The sequence below is a fragment of the Pteropus alecto genome, unplaced genomic scaffold (assembly GCF_000325575.1).
Source record: "Pteropus alecto unplaced genomic scaffold, ASM32557v1 scaffold177, whole genome shotgun sequence".
NCBI lineage: Eukaryota > Metazoa > Chordata > Mammalia > Chiroptera > Pteropodidae > Pteropus > Pteropus alecto.
Genome location: NW_006442207.1, coordinates 7,328,152 through 7,353,634, shown reverse-complemented (window position 1 = coordinate 7,353,634; position 25,483 = coordinate 7,328,152). Strand labels below are relative to the sequence as shown.

The window sequence follows — 25,483 nt, the reverse complement described above, 5'->3', positions numbered from 1 at the left end:
AGGAATCAGTTTAAAGGGGTTGAGAGCTGTTTTTGATTAATGGCTTGGCAACTTGGAAATAGCCCGCTGGAGTCACAGACTTGCTTATCTTGGAGTAAGTTTTAAAAACTTAGCCATTGAGAATTGAGAATTGTTTCTATAAGCTGCCAAATTGAAAACTGGAGTGAAGAAAAACTTTACACTGATCCACAGACCCCAGAATTCTTGTCAGTATGCTTTATGGGAATCATGTTCTTTGAAGGATGATAGAGTCCAGTCCACAGGAAAAAAAGCCTTTCATGACAATCAATAAATAGTGTTGCGCTGGGTTTGCATGGACTTGATAGTGTTTTTCCTCAAAGTTATCCATTTTTCATTTTCACATATAAGGTATTCCCTTTCTTTAAATATTTTTAAAGCGATAGCCATTTATTACATCCTAACTTTTTATGCATTAGAAAAAAACACCCCTTCCATTTTCTTCTCTCATTTGTAGGATTGCACAACCTTTCAGTTAAACAAAACCAAAATTGTTCACTGGCTCGGAGTTACCATTCCCTTGAAATAAGCCACATAGCTCCCTGTGGGTGTGCCCGGCCTCGGCCTGCGCCAGTCACTTGATCCTCCTTATCTCCAGTCTCTCTTGGCTGCTTAGGTTGTCTCTTCATCTGTTTTCTTAGCTCCTCCTGTTCCCTCTCCCACCCAGTTTTTGTACTGCTCTGGTCACCTCCCTTCTCAAAGGCTCAGGAGCAGTTCTCATGAGTTTTTTCTTTTCCTTTTCTCTTAGTATTCTGAAGAGATTACTTATACAGTGTCCAAAAATACATGTTTTCATTGAGGAATTTCTACACAAGGATTAAACCACTCAATTTGAACATTTTGCAAAAGGTTTGTTATTTTTCTTTCTTTTTTTTTGTCAGAAGTTAGGTACTAAAGGTGTGAATTCATGACTGTAAAGTACAGATGGCCCTTGCTTTATATAAAATATGTGCTCTAAAAAGTTGGTTGTATTCTAATATAAATTCAATGCAGGAGAGATTATTATTTAAAAGAACCTAGCAAGGAATCTTTGAAGAGCCCACATAATATAATAATCCTACCTTAGTGTCTCTATTTGAGATTTTTTTCATTCAGGTTGTCATATAGGATATGTTGTAAATGACGGTCTTCATAATATTCTCCATAAAAATGGGAGATTTGTTATTTATGTGCACTTTGATGTGAACCCATATCTTAAACCTTAACCTATGGCATTTTCACATCAATAGTAACTTGATCAAAATGGGGTGTCTATTCTTAGTAATTTAACATGGCATCCTTTCACCTTTCATTAGATTAGGCCAGTTTTTTAATACACAAAAGTAACCTTTCTCATATGCATAAACATCTTTCTGGGCCAGTGAGCTTGAGAATTTGGTGTCTTACAGACAAATGCTTGATAATCAGTTGTTTCTTTTTTCTTTGCGGCCCCTCCTATTAAATCTACCATGCTTTTACCTCTAAGGATTTGAGCCCATAGGGTATGGTGTACCTGTGTCAGGTTGACCATGTCTTTGTTTATCAACATTGATATTAACCTAGAACGTTCTCGTATCTCCTTCCATAATGATGTGGTGGCAGAGTTCAGTTTGGTTTCAAGATAATCGGTCTTAATTATTTCTAAGTCATTGGTAGTGCAGTGTAAGAACAAGCATTGTTCCAAGAAAAGATGCAAATGGCTTTTGAGTTTCTTTTCTTAGCTTACAAGTCAAAAGATTAGGGTGAAAGCAGAAGCACATGACAAAACCGTATGGTTTGCAACTAGTAGATTGTAGGGTTCCTGTAGCTTAAATTATACAAACCACTATCAGCTCTTAACTAGTGACAGTTTTATTTCCCTTTTGTATTAGTTGAAATCTGTGATCCTTTTATTTAAAGTAAAGCCATATGTTAAAGTATAGGTTTATTAAGAAGTATGTTGTCTTAGCATATCTTTCTGCCAGGGATATATATACCACCCTCTCCCCCAAATACCTGCTCATCAGTTTAAGACCAAACTCCAGTGTAAATTCCTGGGAACCTTCTCACTGATTCCTTGATCCGAGTCTGTAATACATCTGTTATAACACAGTAACACAGTGTGCTAGGTAGTTGTTTAAGAAGCTGTCTCCCTTCTCCTCCCCCAACTCAGAAAGTTGCTATTAGCTTAAGATCAGGGATAATGTCTCATTCATTTCTTGCATTCTTCTTAATTATAGCACATAATGACTGTTGAATGAATTGTTGCTAAAAGAATAAGTGAATTTAAGTGGAAAGTAGAGTTGTTGATGATTGGCTTACCAACTTAGAATTTAAAGATAAAATTTTAAAATCTAAAATCAGAATAGATTAAAATCAGTACAGCCAACAGAACAAGTTGTAATTCTCCAACTTCAGTAGTACTTGGGAGTAGAAGGTACGATGCGATAAACTGAACTGCCTCTAAAATGCAAAGAAATGTGTTTAGAGTACAGTCTTATTTTTGTGTTTGTTTTTATTCAGTTAAACCTCCTATCATGCTACCAGTTTGCCTGAGGAAATAGAAAGGTAGCAAATCTACCAACCATCAGAAGATATTTTCACTGAGGGCAGGTGGAACTGGAGGGGTTGAGGGATGGGGAGAAATTTTCTAAATCTGTCTCTTGCCTTGTCTTAGAAAAAGTTTATGGTAGTGTTTGGGGGCTCAAACACTACCATAGTTTTAGGAGATGGGATGTGGTTCTTGCCATGGATAAGGCAGCACGTGGTCTAGAGCTTGATCTTGTAGACGTAAGATTGTTAGTCCTGTAAGTCATGGGATTTGTCAGCTTGGCCACCTGCCTATCTTATTAGCAGTGTTTGAAGCTAAGTACTTGGACTTTTTTGGATGAAAATACTTAAATTTCCCAAGATTTAAAAAAAAATTTTATGGCTTTTTTTACTGAGCAGGTTATTTGAAACGTGAAACATTTTTCCAACTAAAGAAATTTATCTCACATTTAGAAAGAGTAACAATTTAAAAATGCCTGCATAGTCATATACCCTTAGATGGAGCCGATCAAAGCAAAAGTTATATTTTTAGCAAGAAATTGCATGTGTCATGAAATGCTTCGTATGTTGTATGTCCATATTACATTTTATTTTTACTCGTTTTCGGTTCTGTTTTTAGACTTTTTCCCAAAGCAGAAATCATTTGTGAATCCAGGTTTTTTAATAGCAGATATATATTTACTCTTCACTTTTCACTCTGTGTGGTTTTTTTTCATGTAGTCTTTGTCTTCCTCTGAGAGGTGGTTGATAAAATGTGTTGTTTTTGGAAGTATTATGCCACGGTAGAGCCACATACTGTTTTTGTACTTCAAGTTTGGCAACCTTCAGGTACAATACAAGCTCACTGGTTTGGTTAATTTTTGTTTTAAATGGGATTGTGCCTGATCTTTAGACCTAACGATTTACTGGATTTCAACCCCAGCTTTATTAGGCTTAACTCGCAAGTCATTGTAGGTTATGTCGTATACATTTTTTTATCCAGAAAAAAACCTGTTCGAACACTAACTACATTTCACTTATTCCCAGCCTTGCCTTTTCTGTAATTATGGATTCCTCTTTAAATCCTGGATTACCTCTTTTAACAAATAACCATCTATTAAATATTAAGTAGGCAAAGGACATTATTCATTTACCATCCAAAATATTTTGCCCATTTTTTTAATTTGAAATATAGTAGACAATTACAGTGTACAATTCAATGTGTGTTTTTTTCTTTCAATTATAGTTGGTATACAATACTATATTAGATCAGTTGTACAGCATAGTGATTAGCTTGCCCAGTATTAGGTCCCGAGGGGCCCTGCCCTCCGGTTGCTCATAGCACGTGTGAGGCCTAGACCAGTGAACAGACAATTGCGAGTCAGTGCGTAACGAGTGCTATGTTGGAGGTAAGCCAGAGGGCTGTGGGATTTGAGGCTTTAAACTTCAAGGTGGAGGCTTTCCTTCACAAATCCATCTTTGCAAGGGAGGCAAAACCAGAGTCTTCCTAAATGGGAGATTACGGAATGCAGCCAGAGGTGCCCGCAGACAAGAGTTGCATTTCACCGACTTGGCGAGGCCCTCATTATCTTCAGAAGCATGAACACCGTGGTCAGCATTTTATCCTGGAGTTATCCATGTTGTATTATCACTTCCGGGAACAATTAGTTTGGAAGATGAAAGGCTTGAGAGAGTAAGAGCAATTCTTCAGCACTCCTGCGGTTCTGGGACCATCTCTGATTTAGGTGTCGTAACTCCAGGATGGCAAACTGTTCCATGAAGATAACTCCTTCATAGACTCACACACCTCTTATCACCTCAGCTTTGGTTTCTTTTGGGTTCAGGCATTTTTTTCTTCCCTTGAGTTTTGCTCCCTCAGCCGCATCTCTTGGACTGTTTAGTTGCTCCACAACTGTCTGCGTTTTCTTTAACCCAGAACCTCCTCACACTGTGGAAAATTGGCCTATTATAATAAAAATCACTTGTGATGAAAAATCATTTCTCTGCTTTTTATCTCTATTATCGCTAGTCGTATGACCTTATTTGCTTTGAATCTCAGTATTCTCATCTATAAAAGGAGCATAATAGTATTCTCTGGGGGTTGTTGTGGGTGGTACATGAGATAAGTATATAAAACACACAGCAATCTGCATTATTCCAGTGGCACTTTAACTGCTTAGCAGCAGTCACTTCCCTGAGAACACAAAAGTTTATACACAGTTGGTTTTTAATCTCTTTTTAATTTCATGCCTTTTAATATGCTATAGGATCATCTCCCTGCCCCCTATTTTTCTTTTGGCACTTTGCTTTCCTTTTTGGTGAGTGTTCAGCCTTAGTTTTTGCTTGTTTTTTTTGTTTTGTTTTGTTTTTTGTTTTTTGGGTTTTTTTTGCTACTTTGAGCATAACCGAATACCCATTACCCAGGCATATACGTTCCTCAGACACTAGTAGATGGTTTCTCTGTGCTAGGCATTGGGATACGGAGGTACTCCCATTCAAGTAGAGGAGTCCCATGGGAACAGCCAGCTGGTATGAGGCATTCTGGAATGCTGTTCTGTAAAGCATTATGGAGACACAGATGATGAGACTTTACATTTGTTCTGAGTAGATCGGGAAAGTAGGTTAGAGTTTAACTGGGCCTCGAATTCTCACTTGGTAGATAAAAGAAAGATCACGCTAGGCAGCAGGAGCTGTTTATAGAAAGACAGGTGAAGACAAGGTGTTAGTAGTCACTGCAAAGTCAAAAGTCTGTGCTCCCCCCACCCCGCCCCCACACTCCAGTTTTGTCATAGTAGGAAGGCAGAGAGAAAACAAGTAGCCCTTTCAGATGTAAAAATCTGCTTGCCTTGGTAGTGAATAAAAAGTTCTGCTTTATTTGCTTTTGCGATTATTTTCTTTGCATGTACAAAACGAGAAGCAAACATAAGGATAGCACAAAAGCTCAGAAGCAGTCTGTGAATGTACAGATTTTTTAACTGTGCCTCATACTGTTGATTTTTCCTCCACTTCCTGTGTTTCTTTCCTTTGATCACTTACTACATACCAGGCACTTTGCAAAGGTTATCTCTTTTAACCCATACAACTTTTTGAGTTAAGATTTTCCTTGTTGTTGTTGTTGTTGTTGTTGTTGTTTTAACAGACGAGAACAGCAAGAATCAAAGCAGTTTTAAAAAAAACAAAACAAAAATCTTGTTTAATGCATAGCCTGTAAGTGGGAGAGCCTTTCCTCAGAGCCAGCATTATCTCCAAAGCTTCAGTTCTCTTTATCCTAAAATTAAGTACAGAGCTGCTGCTGGAGAGTCTTAGACTAGGCCCAGCCAATAAATTACTGACCATTTGGATGACTAATACAAGCAGCCAAAACTTTCTAAGTCTTATTTCCTTCACCTCATAGGTAGAGTAATTGGAGTAGATAAGGCTACACTTCCTTTTAACTTGATTTCTTCTTAGGCTCTTCCATCTATTTGTCTGATCATTTTGTGCAAGTGTTAAATGATATAGCAGAGAATGTTCTAATTCTCAGGTTGCAATGTCTTGGCTATTTGGAATTGTTTAAAATTACTTTTAAAATCAAAATAGTGGTTACCTTTGGGGAAGTGGGAGAGGGGACTGCCTGAGAAGAGGCATGAGGGAACTTTCTGGGGTGAAGATAGTGTTCTATATCTTGATAGGAGTTTGGGTTATACAAGTGCACACTTACATTTCTGCATGTAATTGTATATAAATTTTACATCAAAAGAAAAAAGTCAATATTGAATTCTAGGTAATATGCATGCTGAAGAATTTGGGAAGAAATATATCGATGTCTGTAATTTACTTTAAAATGCACCAAAAATAAGATATATTAATGTATGGATAGATGGATGGATAGATGAAGAGATATGTAATAAAATAAGTATAGAATCTAGGTAGTGCTTATGTGTTTCTCACTGTAAAATCCTTTTAAATTTGCTGTATATTTTAAATTTTTAGTAATAAAGTAATAAATATATATATAAGGTTAATATTATTATAATAAATTGTTGGAGGGAAATCATTTTTAAAATGAGTTGACAGTTTAATGTCAACAGCCTCCTTACTTGAAGGATCTTTGTTAATGCCACCCTAGACTATCGTGAATTTAAGTGACCTGATTTAAACAGCTCAGAGAGACCTTTCCTTTCTTTAGACAACCTCGTAGGTTGGCAGGTTCTTTCCCTTAGTTATTTTAAGCTAATCTGAATGTCCCACAGAGCTGCATTGCCAAGCAGAGCTCATCCCTGTGGCTGTTTGAGTCACTAATAATTATATTTGTAGAAGTTAGTGTTACCATCAGCCAAAGATTAAACTTTTCCTCTCTTTCCCCATCCCACCCGAGATATACCTTTGACCAGATGATGTCAAGGAAATAGCCCTTTTTTTTGGTTTTGTACTTTGTTTTCAGTCTATCACATGTTTGAGTGCCAAGCAGAGCTCATCCCTGTGGCTGTTTGAGTCACTAATAATTATATTTGTAGAAGTTAGTGTTACCATCAGCCAAAGATTAAACTTTTCCTCTCTTTCCCCATCCCACCCGAGATATACCTTTGACCAGATGATGTCAAGGAAATAGCCCTTTTTTTTGGTTTTGTACTTTGTTTTCAGTCTATCACATGATAGACTGAAATGCCTTGTATTTCTTTAACAAATCACACTTGGTGCTTTCACAGTGCTTTAGTTGGAGACAACTTCTGATTGTGCTGGTTTGAGTTCTGGCACTTGAGAGCATCTTCATTCTGAAGCTTATGAAATGTCACTCATGTATTTGGAGTCAAGAGTTTACCTTTTCTTCAGTGGTTAAACTGTAGCTAATGGTGCCCAAAATGAGTGTCCGATCCAACTGTGTTTGAGACTGTAAGGTCATTAAGAGTGCATGAACTCTTCTGCAGCAAAAGGGGAGAACAGTGAATTCAGTCATGGGGATACTTATATTAAAAACCAGTAAGACAGCTAAAATATGTTTTGAATTATTTTCTAAAAATATCACCTTTGTCTTTTCATAATAATAATTAATCACAAGTCATTTTACATACTGAAAACAAGTGATTGTACGTACCGTGTTTGAAAATATAACAAAATGGCATTTTGCAAGATTTAAACAAATATTTGAAATAAAGTTGGAGTGGGAGTGCAGTAAGAGAGGGGGATAGAATACTTCTTGAGTTGCACATGATCTCATACTATAGTTCGTTAAGCCTCTAGCAATCAGTAAAGAGTATTTTTATTTAAAATCCACAAAATTGATGGAGAGAGGGAAGGAAAAATTTGATTGCTTAAGAGTTACCCTAGAAGATTGGATCTGTAAATTTACATGAATCCTTGAAACAGACAGGTGTATGTGAGTGCCAAATAATGTCAAAACTAACCAAGAAAAATTTGCTTTTCTGCATGACTGTGGTGAAAACATTGGTTCCCAACGACTTTCACATTTATAAGGATTTTTTTTTAGAGACTAAATACACATTGGGCAAGCAGCTATGTAGTCCAAGAAGTACTGGCCGGATTTAACATACTGGGGGCATGTGGATTCCTAAGAATGTCACACCTTGTCTATGCCAATAAATCAGTGTCTATTCTTGATACCGAATCTGATGTCATTGGCAGATTTTCCTCTTTACTGGCAGGATGATATTCAGAAGGGAGAATATTTTTTCATGTATTTTGCTCTTTCTGTGATTGGGGTTTTTCTATGGTTTTTTTTTTTTTTTTTTTTTCTTTTTTTAAGCTATGAAATAGTACTGGAAAGACCCAAGAAAACTAGATCTGGATTTCATTTTGTCTCTTCAACTCTGTGTGATCTTGTGCACATTCCTGACGTGTTACAAACAGCTTGTGTCTCCGAATGTGCAGTATCAGTTTTCAGTGGTGAAAGCCCCTAAAGGAAACAGACTGATTCTTCCATGCACAAACAGCTGGGCAGTTGTGGATGGAATTAATTGCTGATATATATTGCCTGTGTTTTTCTTCTCTTGTCATTTCCTTTGCAGCTGCGAAAGTGAAGTTTGACTTGAAAACAGACATTTCCAGCAGTGCAAATCCAAAAAAATATCAAGGTGGGATTCTTCAAATACAATATCTAACCGCTACCTTTGATGAGATGGTGAAGAGCAAACAGATGATTTTTAATTACCTATATAGTTGAGAAAATAATTAAATCAGGCACTTGGATATATGAAAGGAGTATTTTGCTTTATCTCATAGCAAAAGTGACCTCACAATTCAACAAAAGGCTAGATCAGCCAGCACCCCTCCTCTAGGATCCTGAAAGAGGCTCATTCTAGGCCATCTCTCAAAATATCAAAATGATCAGTACTCCTGACTGATTTATTGTTCCAGTGTGAGGGAGTCGCAGTTGGTGAGGGTAATGTGATAACATGTATCATTAAAAATAATGTTTTCCAGTTTTTCCCCCAACATCTTTTTTAGTATTCATTTTCAATTCTATATGAATTACTACATAGCTTATTTTTTTACATGCTTGGCTATTTTACCGAGAAGCCTATTTTTTATTTCATGAGTTTATAGACATTCAATTAAAAGTAACTGTTGGTTGTGTCTCTGAATGTGCATATTCAGAAAGTAGTATTAATTAAAATCATTTTGCACAATAATCAGATGTTTGGTAACAGTTTCAATAACCAACAAATTATTTTAGACACTTAAAGATTCTTATACAGTATGTGCACATGCTACTGAATATCTTATTTGGAAATAAATCCAATATTTTTTTCAATCAAAACTTATATGAAATTATTTTTAAAGATGGAAGATTATAAAATTTTATAAAGTATAGTATGCATATTAGTGATTTTCATCAAAATAATATTCTCTTTTATGTGTTCATTTCAATATCTTACTAAAACAAGTCAATAAATCAAATTCCATATCTTTAAAGGCAACTCTTGCTAGTTAGTCAGTAAGAAAATGCTTTTATTATTTTTCACGTTGCCAAGAGAACTAGAGCATTGGTAGAGGAGGATAGGTAATGCTTATGTTCATGTTGAAGTCCCTGTTTTGACCAGATAGGCCAAAGTGAAGTTGTAGAGTGAGCAATGTTGCTGATACCTTGAGATATGTAGAAGCTGCTATTGCTAAACTTAGAAGTTGGCATATTTGAACTTCCTTTATAGTAGTCTACTTCCACCTAACATTCTGTTCTGTTGTGATCTACCTTGCATTTTATTTTACTTTCTTCAGGAAAAAGAAATGAGTCTGTATTTCGTTTCATGGCAGGAAAGCCGAACTGCAAACATGAACTTTTCCTCTGTTTCTTTGAGGAGGATTGACCAAGTAATTTCGACTCTGAGGCCCTGAGAAATGTTGTGGCAATATTAATGTGCAGTTTGCTCTCACTGAAGTCTGCCTGGGTGTGTTGTTTCCCCCAGAGTGGGCTCCACCCTTGCTCTAACCACACAGAGTGTGGATATCTCGCTGTTTAAAACAAAGTTCATTTTTAGGGCAGCATTGCATCAGAATTGCCACACAAAAACCAGCTTAAGAAATGTACAGCAGCTTCAATTTTTTTTGTAAGTAATGGATGGTCTATTGTAATACTGATAGTGCACAGCTTAGAGGGAAGCAGAGATAAGATAGATGGTTAATTTTGTGCCAGCAGCTAATAACGTGCAATATTCTTGGGGAGGAGCTAGTGGCTTTATCACTCAACTAAATATTTTCCTGTTAGTTCACTTGTCTTTTCTTTTTTCCTTAAGACGTTTACTGAATTGTCGTTGTTCTTGTTTGGGGGATGACTTTGACTATTTAAGGAAGATACTGGTAGTCTCCTAAATGTGCTAATTATTTAACATAAAAATGCTTAAAGTAGTGTTTTGCACTGAATTTATTGGTCCCATTAATAGCATAATCTGGCAATACCGTGTTTCAAGACATCATGGCATGAACTTTGTGTGTAAGAGTGGGTTCATTGAATTAAGAAAAAAGGCAGCATCTAAAGAGCCTTTATTTCTGCAATAATGATGCTTTGTCCTGTTGCTGTCGGGTATTTGTCGAAAGAGTTAGGGAAGGCTGCAGCCCAAAGTTCTGTTCCCTGCCTCGTCTGTGCCTCTGTGTTCTTTCTAAAATTTGTGACGTGAACGGCAAGTTGAACTATAGGAGAATTGTTGTTATTCAATGAGGTCCGTGTTCAATTTTTTCTTTGCAAATGGGGTCTGACTTTTTTTTTTTCCTCACGTATTGGGGTTCTCTTTATAGCTGGGTTTTAAATGCCTGTGAAGTGTTTGATTATGCACTGACCAAAGTGGGCCTGTTGAGAGAGAGGCTATGCTTTGTGATATCTAAACTGTTTTCTTCCTCTGTGTGTGTTCATTGTGTTCTCTTGTGGGGTAGACACACCCATTCAGTACAAGCAAGTTGAACCACTAGCCTCAGTTGAAATCAAAGCTGAATGTTGAAACAGGTAGATTTCTGTAAAGCTTGCAGGGGTGACATTGTGTCATCCTTTTTGGATTTAGACTTCCTAGCATTTCTCTGCTTCAGCTTCCTCTTTGTAACTTGGTACTAATTGTGTTTAGCTATTTTCTAACGTCATAAGGATGTAAGAATAAAGTCAACTCATTGTGTCATAGAAAAAAGCACTAGCCCGGGAATCAAGAGGCTGTTTCTTTGGACGCTAGTTTCTTCACCTGTAAAATTAGGAATTTGGGTTGGCTCTCTAAGATCTATTCCAGCTTCGAATACCCTAATTCTCTTTGTAAAGATACATGCCTATTCCAGAAATGCTAAAAGGTATGTATTGGAATTGAAAAGAAATGTTTAGATATTAACCCAGAATCCTTCTTATAAATGACATGAGATCTAAAGCTTTGCTTTAAGTAAATTATTTATATCAGAAATTTTAAAAATTTACTTTTTAGTATCTGAGCCAGGAGAATTAACTATATAAATCATCTAACAAGAAAATAATTTTCAGATTGAAACTAGGTGAACTTCTTGTCACAAGCATTGTGTAAACATTTCATTAATCATTTCTATACTCAGTTTACAATTATTAGTTGTGTAGCTTTGGATAAGTGGTTTTCAAAATTTTTCGTAATGTATTTTGCATCATGACCCAATACATACACCACATACACGCCACTTAACCTCTGAAATAAATTTCTCTTACAGCACAGAAAACACTTAACTGCTTTCTGTTCTATTTCATATTTTTTAAAATGTTGGTTTCAATTCATAGAGCCAGGTGATCGCTACTGTCCCTTTGAACTCTAGGAGAATGCGGTTACTCTTTAGACTTTTAAAATTGCTCCAGAGCAAAGTGTGCCAGCCAATTTGCTGTTAAATACTGAAATTAGAAGATTTTCTAAATAGATTTTATTTGGAACTTTTGTAGAAAGTCAATAGTTAAGATCTCCGGTAATACTCTATCTTATTTTTTCTTATAATAATTATATAACATAAAGTAGAGTGAATTTTTTTCACCAAGCTCTAATAACTGCCCCCAAGTCCCCTTCTGTTTACTCCAGTGTGCTATATAAATGTTATTTACGGAGATTGTTATAGTGAAAACTAAGATATGTACCCTGACATGAAAAGGTTGGGAAGTCTTTTTTAGAGAATTAGATGTAGAGTATCAAATTACCATTGATAGACCCCCAACATTGTCCTCCTTACCAGAGTTTTTCCAGGGCTCTACGGAAGTTCTCTTCTCTCATTTAATGGACTCATAAAAAGTATTAATTTTATAACTTAAAAAGATGTAAATGGTAAAAAAGATGAAACAATACAAAGGACACATGACAAAATGTCTCTCACTCTAATTCCTGAGCCCTACTTTCGGGGAAGAGGCGGGGAGGGGCAGTTTCTTCTTTATTTTTCCAGAAAATTTCTATGAATATGAGTGGACATCTTTTTTAAAAATCCAAATAAAATTATAGTATGCATAACATGTATCTACTTCATTCTTTTTAATGACTGTAGAGTACTTCAGTGTGTGGATGGATGTACTATACTTTACTCATACATCTTTTGATAGATATCTGGATTATTTCCAAGTTGTTCCTTTCTCCCCAATCAGATAGACTTACGCTATCAGTTTTTTCTCTTACCTCCATTTTGGGACAGAACCCAGAACCCAGGTACTGTAGGAAAGGGGTGATAGTGCTGTGTGGAAATAGAGAAACCCCTCACCAGTTTCTCCACCTGTGGCTAGAACACCAAAGGTAGGCAAGGCAGGCCCTTAACGTCCCAGCCATTCATGCGTGGGTAAGGACGTCCCTGGAAGTTGTTTTTCAGCAGATTAATGAAGTAACTGTTGGGTTCAAAGTCAAATAATTTGAGCGTGAGATTATGGGCAGATCACCTGACCTCCTTGCTCCTCAGTTTTACCATCTATAAAATGAGAGTTTGGAATGGATGAGTTTCGATGTCCCTTCCAACTGTATATTTACCTAGCATTTTTGTTGGATATTAATTTAAACTATATAACTCAAATGATATGAAGTTTCTGTTATTTAAATTAAAAACATCTTTTGTATATATTGTGTGGTCTGTAATTTATTTGACCTGCCGTATGGCCTAAGCTATTTGAAAGCTTAAGGATGTAAAAAAGAGAAGTCGAATGTTATACAATATTTTACATAAACTTTCCTTTTTAAAATGTCAGTTTCAAAAGCATAAAACCCATTCAGAAGTAAAAGCAAATCCTTTTATCAAGCTTGAATACTTAAAGAGAAGATTTTGAGTGAGGTGATGTTTGTTTTTTAAATGGATCCTTGTAATTTTCAATGAATCTAACCATTCAGAGCTAATCCTAAGGGCTTTGAAACTTGGCTTCAGTCCTCGTGTTTAAATTGTTTTCACATTCTAGCCCTCTAATCCATCTCCTTGTTTCAATGAATGCTAAAATTGATACCGCTTAACACAGCTAGTTTTCTGATTTGGTGCTGAGGAAGCAGCTTTACAGGTGAACTGTGCACTGTGTTCCTGCCAGCAAAATTATCAAGTTACACAGCAAAGTTATGAAGTAACAAATAGGAATTTTTTGCTGCATCACACATAAGTGGTTTAGCATTGCCCGTTTCACAATTTTATTCATGTAATTCTGTCAAGTGACAGCTGTCCTGAAAGCAAAATGGTATAGGACTTTATCATTTGATTTGTATAATTACAACAGGAAAATAAAAAGACATTTTCTTGGCCTGGAGGTAGGGGAGTCTGTGTGTATTTGTGTGCTGGTTACCTTAGCTTCTTGGCAGAAGACTTGACATACTGTGAATAAGTATACTTCTCTAAAACCTGAGATATTATTTATTATCCAAGTAATGCTAGATAATTATACTATTGATATTCCATGTTAATGTTCATATCAGTTATTTGACATATGGTTCAGTTTAGCAAAATGTATTGAGGGCCTTCTAGGAGCCATGCACTGCATTAAATGGTGGGCGTACCTAGATGACAGAGACAGTCCCACTAGCGTCTATAAAATGACAACTGTTCCTATTTCTTCCATTGCTGGAGTTTTCTAATACATCCATTGACAAGTGGGAACTGGACAGCAAAAATTCTTCAAATTTGAGTCTGTGAAAATAGATGAAAACAAAATATATTTTCAGTATTTAGAAAGGGCGTCTTCATGCCTTGTTAGGGCAGTGTCAGTTACTGTGGAAGCACACTCCCCTGTGTGCGGATCTGCTAGTGACATTAGTTTCTCACTGCTAAATTCTAAACGAAATAAAGTTGTGATGCTTGGACTAATTGACCCTCAGTTTTGGCCTACTAAAATGTACTTGAGATATAAAAACCTGTTGCAGTGGTTGTACCTCAGATATTATAATGAGTTAAACAATTGCTTGTGTGAAATTAACCTTGAAAACAGTCACACTATGTCTTGATGGCACATCCCGATATCATTTTTGTCAAGTTACTCCATCCATTGTGGTATTTACAACTAAGGAAGTTCTCTATAGTTAGAAATATACAGGATACTGCTGTCTACAGGATGTTGAACAAACTTTATCTAAAACATTTTAAATCATTTTAAAAAAACAGTCCTAGATAGCAAAGTCAGTCAAATAGATTGTAGTTTGAGCTGAAGCAGAAAGCCATTTTAAACGAGAGAGAGAAGGAAAAGTCTCATCATTGCTCTGGTCTGTTATGCAATCCCAGAAGGGACTGCCGTTTCTCCTTAGGAGCCCAGATTTTGGCTAGTGTCCTGTGACACACAGTGGGAATTCACTTCCTATCAGGAAAGGCTGTTTTTCTATGTATTATCTTGTTGAGACAACCACAGTGAACAATAGGCTATTAATGTATTAGAACAACAAGTGTCATAACTAAGCCAATATTTGCTTTGTTTTGAGTGTTATCCTAAAAAAAAAAAAAATCTTTGGCTGGGCTTCAGAATACATTTGTACATTTGACCATCACTGCTGAACATAAAAGCCATGACAGTTGAAAAGAACAAAGAAGAAAAAGTGCTTTACTGATGGTGATGAACTTCTGCAGGTTTACTCCACTCACTTCCTGTCCACAGAGAGACAAGAAGAAAATAAATTATTTCAAATACATCTTTCAGGCATGAAAAAAATGTCCATTTAAAAGTCCGTTTTGACTTTTGGAAGCCATAGCAAGAAACTGGTATAAAGAAAAAAAGCCTCCAACTCAAGTTCTCTTTCAAAATTTCAGACCCTCTTATAAGATATATTGCATTTAATTTTGGATATTATTTAAAATAATTTGACAATACTGCTTATTTGGGGGCTGACAGCTTTTTTTAAAGCTGTTATTTTCATAATGATTAGGAAGAAGAAAACTCCAGGGGGGTGGTCTATTAATATCAAGTCACTGCTATAATTATGTGATAAGAGTACAGTAAAATATCAGAGCCAGAAGGTAAACCTCGAGGTTGTCTGGTCAAACCACCTCATTTTATACATGAAGCACTGCAGACCTTACCTGTTCACTAAAATCTTTTTTTACTATCTTAATCCAAAATTCTGTTTGTTAGCAATCCTCCAAAAACTCTTAGAAATCTTATATTTGTCTTTTATTTGGAAGTTGTCATAAACTGGTTTTTACTGTCAGTTATGTTTCCATGTAGTCATGTTTTAGTTCTCTTTTTGATTAAACTGGAAACTTTTTAAGGGCAGGACGTAGAGCTGTGCCTTATATTAATTTTTATCTTTTTCCTTACAGTTGATTTAGTTAGTGTTTGCCGATTGATTTGATCAGTGGGATTTTTTAAAATTATTTTAAGATGTTGTTTTTGTAGCATTATTTGTGCCTCGTCACAAAACATAGCAGTAAGTATAGATATTTTTTTGCTGTTTCTATACCTACATACTTTCTTGTGATTCTTTTCAGTCAGCTTAAGACATTTTACATGCAAGTCACAATATTTATTACCTCAACCATTTTGGATACAAGGTCATTCTGATCCAAGCATGATTAGCCCAGTTTTCAAGGGTTGCTCTAGATTTTCTGCCCTAGTTTATTTTAAGACAAGTAGAGAATGGGATATGATGAGTCAATAGCCCTACTCACCTCACTCAGTTTAATAAACTTTAAGTAACTTCGAGTAACTTTAAGTGCACAGTAAAGAAAGGAAAAAGATATTGGCTCAGTTACTGGGGCAGACAGACACATATCCAAATAATTTAAAAGCAACACAGACTATGACAGTGCTTTGGGAACCCTAAGGGAGGGGAAAAGGCTAATTCTGATGGAGTTTAGGGAAGCCATAATGGAAGTAGATGGCTTTTGAATTAAGAGCTCCAAGTGTGGATTAAAATTTGGATGGATTTAAATGAGCAAGGAAACCAATTCAAGCATGTGAGAAATGGGTGAACAAGGCTCAGTCAGGGAAATGGCTTTTGTTTGGGAGAGTCTGCATTTTACTCTAAGTCTACGGGGAGTAAACTCAAAGCCTTTTCTGTTCTGTTTTCAGAGCCTGAATTTTAGAAAACCCCAGGCTGATTCCTAAGTTTTTTTTTTAAATAAGATGGGACTCCAGGATTCTTTTTCTTTTCCGTTGAGGGAGGGACTAAGAAAATGGTGTTGTGGTAAATTATGGTAGGTAGCTTTGTATTTCTCAGTTGTAACCATGAGCCCAAGGGTTGTAGTATCCATACTACCTTTTAGATGTTTAAAATAACACTTTCCACTATTTTACAACTCTAGAGAACCCTTCCTTGACAATAAAGATCAAAAGTAGACACAAAATATTTACCAAACTTTGGAGAGCTACTTAAGTTACTAAGCTCTATGAAGATCGCTTTTTATTTGACAATAAAGTACTTGAGGTCGGCTCTAAGTCTAGCTAAATAAGCACTGTAGAACTAAGCTGTGAGTCTAGTCTCTGTGAGCCTCAGAAAAACAAGAATCCTCCTCCAAGCCTGAATTTAAAATATAGCAAGCAATTGAATTGGACCCTTCAGGCATGTGCGAATGGGCACAACAAGCTGAGTCATATAGTTTACTCTTTCTAGTGAATTACCATGAAAGCTTGAAAGAGAAGCATTCTCATTATTTAAAGATGGTATAAATGGGCCTAAATTCTTATGAAAACATATTTTAAACATCTTTTTTGAGTGTTGTTAACACTGAATGCATATCTACAAACCCCTTAAAATCAGGAAATTGAAGCTTGAGGCATTGGGTAAGTTTTCTTTTTCAGAAGAGTTAAAATTGTATTTAATGTACAATAGCTTTCGAAATTAGTTCATTGCCAAAACCTTTAAAGGGATTTTGAAAATGCAGTTCATGTTTTAAATCTTTTCTTACAGCGACAGATTATATCTATATTCTATGTATCATATGCTACTAATGTGAAAAGTCTTGAGTAAGATAAATGGAAGGACTTGGGCAAGTCACATTCTCTTTTGTGACCTGTTTTTTCATTTATAGAAATGACAGGCTAGGACTAGATGTAGTAATATCTTATATCCTATTAAGCTCTTTTAAATTCTAAAGATTCTATTCCTCTTTTGCTTGTAATTAGGTAATATTAGGGAAGGCAGTATTTTTTTTCCCTTGGAAAAGAGTTGTTACCTGGATTTATTCTCTATTATCTTTACAAAGATATTCTTCATCCTTACATTTCTGTTGTTTTTGATAAACTTTCCTCCATCAATTAAATGATAGATTAGTATTTTCTCTTTTTCCCTTAATTTGACATTAGACTTTTTAGATCTTTCAGATTAATTCTTTCAGATTTTCTCACTTTTTCACACTTAATACCTCTGGGTATTAAGATTCGCGTGTTCAGCTATGGTTTAGAGACGTGGATTGTTGACTATCTTCCCATCATCTCCAGTCTCCTCACTGTTTCTTCATGTCAAAAAAGAATCTCAATCTCCTTTCTCTTATGTGAGTGAATTGTCATAAAATATCAAAATTTATGCACACATTTTTAAGATTCTTATTCATATCAACTAGGCTTTATAAGGCTAAATCTTATAGCAGGTCAGAGTTTAGACATCTTTAAACCAATCAACAAACCTATATGGCAGTAAATGTCCAACAGTTCTAGATGAAATAATGGGACATATATAAACTAGATATTAGAATCCAGAGGGCTCCCCCACCCCATCTCTTTCTAAAGTTCACAGTTATAGTTTAGATTACACTTTGTGGAAGATTAAATTTGATGAATGACCAAGCGATTTTTACTTATTTATCACTGATTTAATCAAATTCCCAAGTGTCAAACCCTTACTTTGTGCTTTTATGTTTAGATAAACTTCATTGTTAAGAAAATTCAATCTATGAAAATATATATTTTGCCAAAGAGTTCACATTAGAGGTAGGGACTTAGATTCGGGGCTAGGGTAGGGTAGGAGTTAGAAACATTTACCAAAGGATTTTAACAAGTATAAATTTGAAATGACTTAATTTTAAAACATCATTGGGGATTAGGGGTGGGGATGAGGTAGTGAAAGGTAGAAATATAATTTAGTGCAGTGGTTAAGAGCACAGACTCTGGACCCAGTCTACTTGAATCTATCTCAGTTCCACACATATTCTTGTGTGACATTGGACAAGTAACTTCTGTGCTGTTTCTTCATCTGTAAAATGGGTATGATAATAGCACTTACCTTTCTAGGGTTATTATGAAGATTAAATAAATTAAAATAGGCTACATTCTTAAAACAACATTAGACAATAGTAGGCTCAGGGAAATGTTGAATACTTACTTCACTGGCTATGACCCCACTCTCCACATAAAAACATATTTTCACCAAAACTTCTATTTTAAAAAATTCCAACATAATATGCGTAATGAAAAAAACACACAAGCTAAATTACTAAGATGGCTAGTGTCAGTAATGGAGTATTGGACATACCTGACAAGGATTTGAAATCCAGGCAGACTCTTGAGGACAGGACAGAGTCCTAGCAGCAGGCAGTAGGAAAGAGCCCAGCTGTGCAGACAATCAGGATGAGCGAGGTCTGACAGTAAGTGTCAAACCCTGGCATGTAGGTACAGGGTATTTTGGCGAAGGCTGATAATTGGTCGAAGTCTAGATGGGGCATCAATACCAGGGAAGCCTGTGTCCTCCTCCTCCGAGCTGAGATGGGAGCTATCAGGTGACCTCAGGGAAGAGAAGGATATAAAACTGAGACCTGGGAAATAGGGTTTAGGCATAGTAAAGTATTTGGTGTTACCCAATTAAGAAACAAGAAAGGAATTTAGGTTGCTTTAGAGTGAGTGGAAGGGCTGAGAGATCAACAGAGTTTGGTTATTAAGAATCAGATAAAAGTATTGCTGAAGTGAAAGTCAAACATCAGAGTGGGAACAGCAGTAGCAAGACTTACCTGATGCTGAGCTGCTAAACTAGTTTCTTATGGTTTCTCATACTTCTAGGGACCCGGAGCCTGGCATGATGATGAATCTGCAGGTTGGGTTCAGTGGTCCTTAACGTGGGGAGAAGGGCAGAAATGCAGCATTTATGTACACATGGGAAGAAATATGCTAACCTGAAAAGTAGCTTTTTTAGTCCACCTTTGTTTAAATTAAATGAAAAGATATGCTGTCAGACTGTAATATTTTATAATTTGATGACTGCTTTAACATTGTTTCTGCTATGGTGGAAGCAGTAGAGCCCCCTGCATCTTTAATTCGTGGTTGGCATTCATCATGAATTCTTCATGGAGTTTTATGAAGAAATTTCGTTCAGAATCTGATTTAACAAGAACATTCATATCTTCTTGCTTCAGACTTTCATGGAAACATTGTTTCTCTGTCTAGCATTATAGTTTACAAAAGTCATGCCATTGGGGAAAACATCTCTGTTGCATTGCCATTGCTTATTTCAAATGTTCAGGTTGCTATTTTCACTTCTGTTACTTCTAAAGAGCTGACTTTCATTTAGCAAAGATGTGCTATCTAATCCACATTGTTGTGATGGTAAAATGCCTCCTAAAATAGATATTATTAGGATGGAAATTCCATTGGAATAGTATGCGTATTAGTTTCCTGGGCTAACCATAGCAAAGTAACGATAACAAAGTAAACAGTACTACAAAGTAACTGTGTGTATTAGTTTCCTAAGTCTACCATAATAAAGTACCACAAAAAGAGTAGCTGAAAGCAACAGTTCTTGAGGCCAGAAGTCCAAGTTCAGGGTCTCATTTGCTAGCTTCTGGTAGTTGCCAGCAATCCTTGGTGTTCTTAGGTTTGCAGCTGCATCAGTTCAGTCTCAGCCTCCATCATCAAATGGCTTTTTCCACTGTTCGTCTCCTCTGTGTCTCTGTGTCCACATCTCTCACTTTTCTCTTGTGAAGACACTAGTCATTGGATTTAGGGCCTGTCCTAATCCAGTGTGACCTCATCTAGGTCCCACAGTGCAGCAGTTAGCACGTCTGCTTACAGTATGACCTCATCTTATTTTGATTGCAAATTAAAACCCTATTTTCAAATAAGATCACATTCTCAGGTAGTGACATGAATTTTAGGAGACACTATTCAGCCCAATACAGTATGTAATATTGAACTTTAGATCTAAAGATGATTCATTTGAAAAAGCTAGTTTCACAAAAATAGGGGTTTTTTTGTTTTGTTTTGTTTTTTACACAACAGATTTCTGAGGTTGATAAATATCTTTTTTCATGGACTTCCACTTAGAACTATTATTAGATTTCTGAAATGACAGGTTATAACCAAGTATTTTTTAAAATAATTTTCAAGTAGTATTACCTGTGCTTAAGAAGTTGCCTTTCCATGGCTCAGTATTAGACATTCATTGGGGGTGGAGGTGGGGGGATGGGAACAGATGAGGTTGTGATGATCTTGAAATCCTCCTTATTAGCTAAAATCTGAAAGTGTGAACTCTTTCAAATCAGACTTCTTTAAGTTATAGCCCTAAATGCCGCAAATCTTTAGCTGGAATACCTGAAATAGGAGATCAGAATAAATTTATGGGACTTACTCATACCCTGTGTTCAACATTTTTTATATAAATATTTTCCTTCAGTTTTTCAAATAAGGAACTTTGCCTCATATTTTTTGTGCCCCTTCAGCCTCCCTGCTGTCCCTTACTGGTCACAATGAACACATTAGGATGGGCCATTAGAAGTATTGTCCACTGTGACAAATCAGTTTTTTAGGCAAGCCTTTTGAGTGAATGTTTGATTTTATAATACTCACTCATTTTCAGTAATGAGCTTTGTAGAATTGTTTGCATTTCTTCAGAGTGAGGAACTAGAATTTCTTGAGTTTAAATTTTTTGAGAAATAGGTAGATATAAGGTTGAAATTTCAGGGAGTTAAGTTTCCTGTATTACTTCTATTCTGAACTTTGGAAAGTTTCCTGAGGTTTCTAGAGATGCAGTAATAGATAAGAGTGAACTTGGCCTCAAATATTGTCCTCAGTAAATGTCAAAAGCAAGGGCTTTAAATTTTCAAACTCAGTGCTACACAAATAATTAAATAGACTTTAGTTCATGAAGTATGTGAGAGTTGATGTTTCTTTAAAAAAACAAAAAAAAGCTCTTTTTGCCCAGAAGGATTCCATACCAAATAGTGAAGAACAAAGATTTAAAGTATCTCCAGAAATGGAGAGCAATGAATCTTTCTTTAAAAATCATAATCTCCAGTGATTCCACTTTTTAAGACCTGTCATTTATCATGAGCTGTCAAGTTCTGGATAGTTTCCTGGATCTCAACTTTTAAAATTTCACTAATACCAGGGGACTTAATAACAGAAACTTAATGTCTGAGAGGCACAGTCAAGTAATCAATCCACTTGTCTCTGTCAGCTTTGTCTTAGGAAAGAAAAAAAAAATTGTTTTTTTCTCAACCATTTTCAAAAATTCCATGTTGAAAACAAATTATGACAGAGAATATATACAGAGCATTCATCATATTTTGAAGAAAGGAGGGTAAAGGCACCGAGGCTGTGTGTTTTTGGATTCTGAAAGCTACTTGAGGGATTGCCTCTCTATAGTTGATTGTTTTACTCATCATTTTACAAGACTGTATGTTTGTTTATATAAAAATCAGTTTCATGTTTGCTTTTCCAAATGATTCATGTTGGGAACAATTTAAGCTGTCTAGATAATGATTGAGTTTAGACTTTAAAAAATACACTTCCTCTGAACTTTGTACCCGTTTTCAAGTTTGTAACTCTGTCCCTTGCATGGCCATTATATTAGTAAATATAGTGAAAGTTTTCTTTCAAGTTACCAGTGAGTGTTATTTCCACCCCTGCCAGTGTCTAAGCACATAACTGCATCTCTTCTCCCCAGCCCCTACTCTTCAAATACAGAAGTCCAGCTCACTGTTTCTTGCAACAGGTGATATTGATCAATAAAATATTCTTCATCAATTATTGGTACATTAGTGAGAAAGAGGTTAGATTTATTAGCTTCATTAGTGAGAAAGAGGTTAGATTTATTAGCTTCATCCAGGAGTGCATGCCTTTAGGCTTTGGATCACCCTGCTGAATGTTGACCCAGCAAGCACCTACTTTTGAAATTTTTGTACTTTTTGCTCTGCACTTAAATTTCGAACAATATATATTTAATGATTGCGTCTAACTACTACTATATTCCAGTTGTACAAGCACAGGATGCATTTTTTATGTTTGCTAAAAAAAGTTTATCTTAATGGGCAGTATTTATTTATAAAACTTGGAAACTGAAATACTCTCATAGTCGTGCCTTCCAACAGACAGGGGTTTCTTTTTTTTTTTTTCTTTTTCTTTTTTTGTTTTTTAATGAATGCAGAGCCAGCTATCGACTTCCATTAAGTATAGGACACTTAGTAACATAATAGGTTGTTGCGACTGTTATTAGTTTGTTTTGTTATTGTTTTTATTGTTAGTATTTTTCCTTAACTTTAAATTGTATTTTTAACTAAGGCTCAGATTAACAGTATCTTTTACTAATCAACTAGTAGATTCATTGTTTCCCAGATTTTTAAATTGAAGTTTAGAATTTATACTTTTATACTTTCATTTTAAAGATATACTTAACAGAAGTCATTTCAAAAGAACAACAACAACAACAAAAAGAATTCAGAAATTTAAGAATGATTTAGAGCAATCTTAAAGATTCTGGCAATAGGTCAGAGTGAGTTAAGTTTCTACATTTATACCAGTCTGATAGCCATACAAGTCTTCTTAATTTTAACTCTTTGAAAACATTTACCATTTCTATTTTGGTGCTGAATTTTATGATCCTGTATTTCTAGGCACCACAATAAAGAAGGGCCGTAATCACAGATGTAATAGCTATATACACTTCTAGGAAATGACAGTCCTTTGAGTCATGCCATGTTTTTTTTTTTTTTTTTTAGTCAGATCTTCCATACCTATTAAGATCTGTGATCATGAATAATTTCTTATTTGGTGAAGAATATTTGGTTATCTGAGGCAAATTATTAAACCTCAGTTTCCTTATCAGTGAAGATGGGATGCTGCCAACATAATCTTTTTCTGAGGGTTGATTTGTTTCATTATAAATAAAGGTCCTCAGCTCTTTCAGAATGATGTTAAATTAACTCAAGCGGTAGAAGCGTAAACTGAAACATGATTTAATGTTATCCGGGGCACAATCAACATAATTTTGATAACCTCTAATTAAGACATAGTAGTCATCTCTTAGGTTAACAAAGAGATGATTATTACCCATGTGGTAGTCTTTTTGTATGGATTTGAGGCAGTTCAAGGGCCCTTACCCTGCATGTAGTTCCTTTTTGGAACTCAAAATTGTGTGGAATGTTCCATGGTATTTTATGATATCATTCATATTTGCCTACCTCATTAATTTTCTTGGTCTGCCCATCGCCTAGTACTCTTTGCCCTTATGCATCTTACTTGTTTGGCTTGCTAATAAGCACTGATGGAGAAAAAGACCAAGTATATAGGGTGACAGATTATGGGGAAGCAATATTATGTCATTGAAAACAGCCCTAGATTAGGAGAACTTGGATTACTCCTGATGATGCCAAGCATGTGATCTTGGCACATCTCTTTATGAAGACTTCTTTCATTAGTTATCTAATCTAGAAAACGAGATTTTGACTAAGTATTTTCTTAATCCTTGCTTCAAAGCCTTCAAAGAATTTAAGTGAAAAGGCAGATCCTTGACTTATTAGTAATATGTTAGTGGATACTTCTTAATCTTTAAAATCAAGTTACTGAAAGAAAATGTGTCCCTTAGGTATTTAGGTCAAGCAAACCACTATTACACAACTACCTCATTTGTACATGTACTTTTTATGCATGCTAGACAGACAGACAATCATACCATTAAATCTATTTATAAGCACTAAAATTTTTAGCCCTTCCTTATAGCCTGTTCCTCTCAGTCAATTGTATGTATAAAATACCTGCATAAACTGCGTGTGATGGGTCTAGTTTTTTATATTTCATTGAAGGAGTAAATTTTGACCATGGGGCAATCTGTGACTGACATGGTAATGCTAATAAATATTATTATAATTTTATAGCAATATATGATACTTGAGCACTGTAGCTTTAGAAAAATTACTCAACATCTATGAGTATAGTTTCCCCTCAATGTGATCCTTGAATCTAGTCTGAAATATTCCAAGACAGCTCTCATAGAATCAATAGCCATTATAGCAATAAGATCCTAGTGCTTTGTGAGATAATTAAATCTTCTTCCATTTGGGCACTTAGAAAGTGTCATCTGTATTACTCAGTGATGTTCAATGCCAGTTTGTTCATATTTTTTTTACTTTTATCTACTTTTTCGGATATATTGATTTCATGTCAGTTGTATATAAAAATTTGGCTAGCAGTTGAAAGTAGTTCATGTCTTTTAGAATTTAAAATGAATAAAATTTCACTGGTTAGTCAGTCTGAGATGTGGCTTGTCATAGTTTGTGCAGAATCCAAGTTGTTTTCTAGAACTTTAAATATCTTCACAATTTGTAGTAACTTTCATCAAGAAAAACCGTAACTCAGTAAATAAGCTGTTGCTGTTGTTTTAACCAAATATCCTGCTTTGAAGTCTTGGCATATCTTTGATTATTGTTTTAAATATGGGAAAATGGGCTGGGTCCTTGAAATTACAGTTATCCTGTTGCTTATATTCTAAAGAAAGCTGTTAAAACTGCCAAGAACTTTAAGTTCAGAAAAACTTTTTATAAGTAGTAACTTTTCATAAGATTGTTTTTACCATTCCCAGCCTAGAAATAATACAAACCAGATTTATTTGGAAGGAATTGTGATATCGTAAAGTAAGTAATTCAATTCAGCCACCACTTACGGACTATTCTGCCATTGTGGGGACTACAAACATGAGCAAAGAGATCTGGACAACTGAACTAGAACTAAATAAGAGTCAAGAAAGATGAAAAAAAAAAACAAACCTGGCATTGAGTTATACAGATGGCACTTTCTAAGTGCCCAAACGGAAGAAATTTTAATTATCTCACAAGTCACTAGGATCTTATTTCTATAACCTTTCATAAACATCTCTTTTTTAAAAAAAAAAATCAAGGACTTATTTCTTATTTCCTTCTTTCTTTC

The 25,483-nt window shown here is 35.5% G+C and overlaps 1 protein-coding gene across 6 annotated transcripts in view; it reads left to right on the top strand.

Annotated features, from left to right (window-relative positions):
* ADD3 (adducin 3) overlaps positions 1-25,483 on the top strand; it is a 112,686-nt gene that overhangs the window by 50,209 nt on the left and 36,994 nt on the right. The window contains exon 1 of one of the 6 annotated variants that reach the window (XM_025039182.1): positions 849-867. The exons of 4 other annotated variants lie outside the window; for them this stretch is intronic. The gene's annotated coding sequence lies outside the window, so the exon portion shown is untranslated. Of the gene's footprint in view, positions 1-848; positions 868-8,557; positions 8,577-25,483 lie in introns of those variants that run through there. One more of the 6 variants, XM_025039181.1, reaches the window with a different exon arrangement.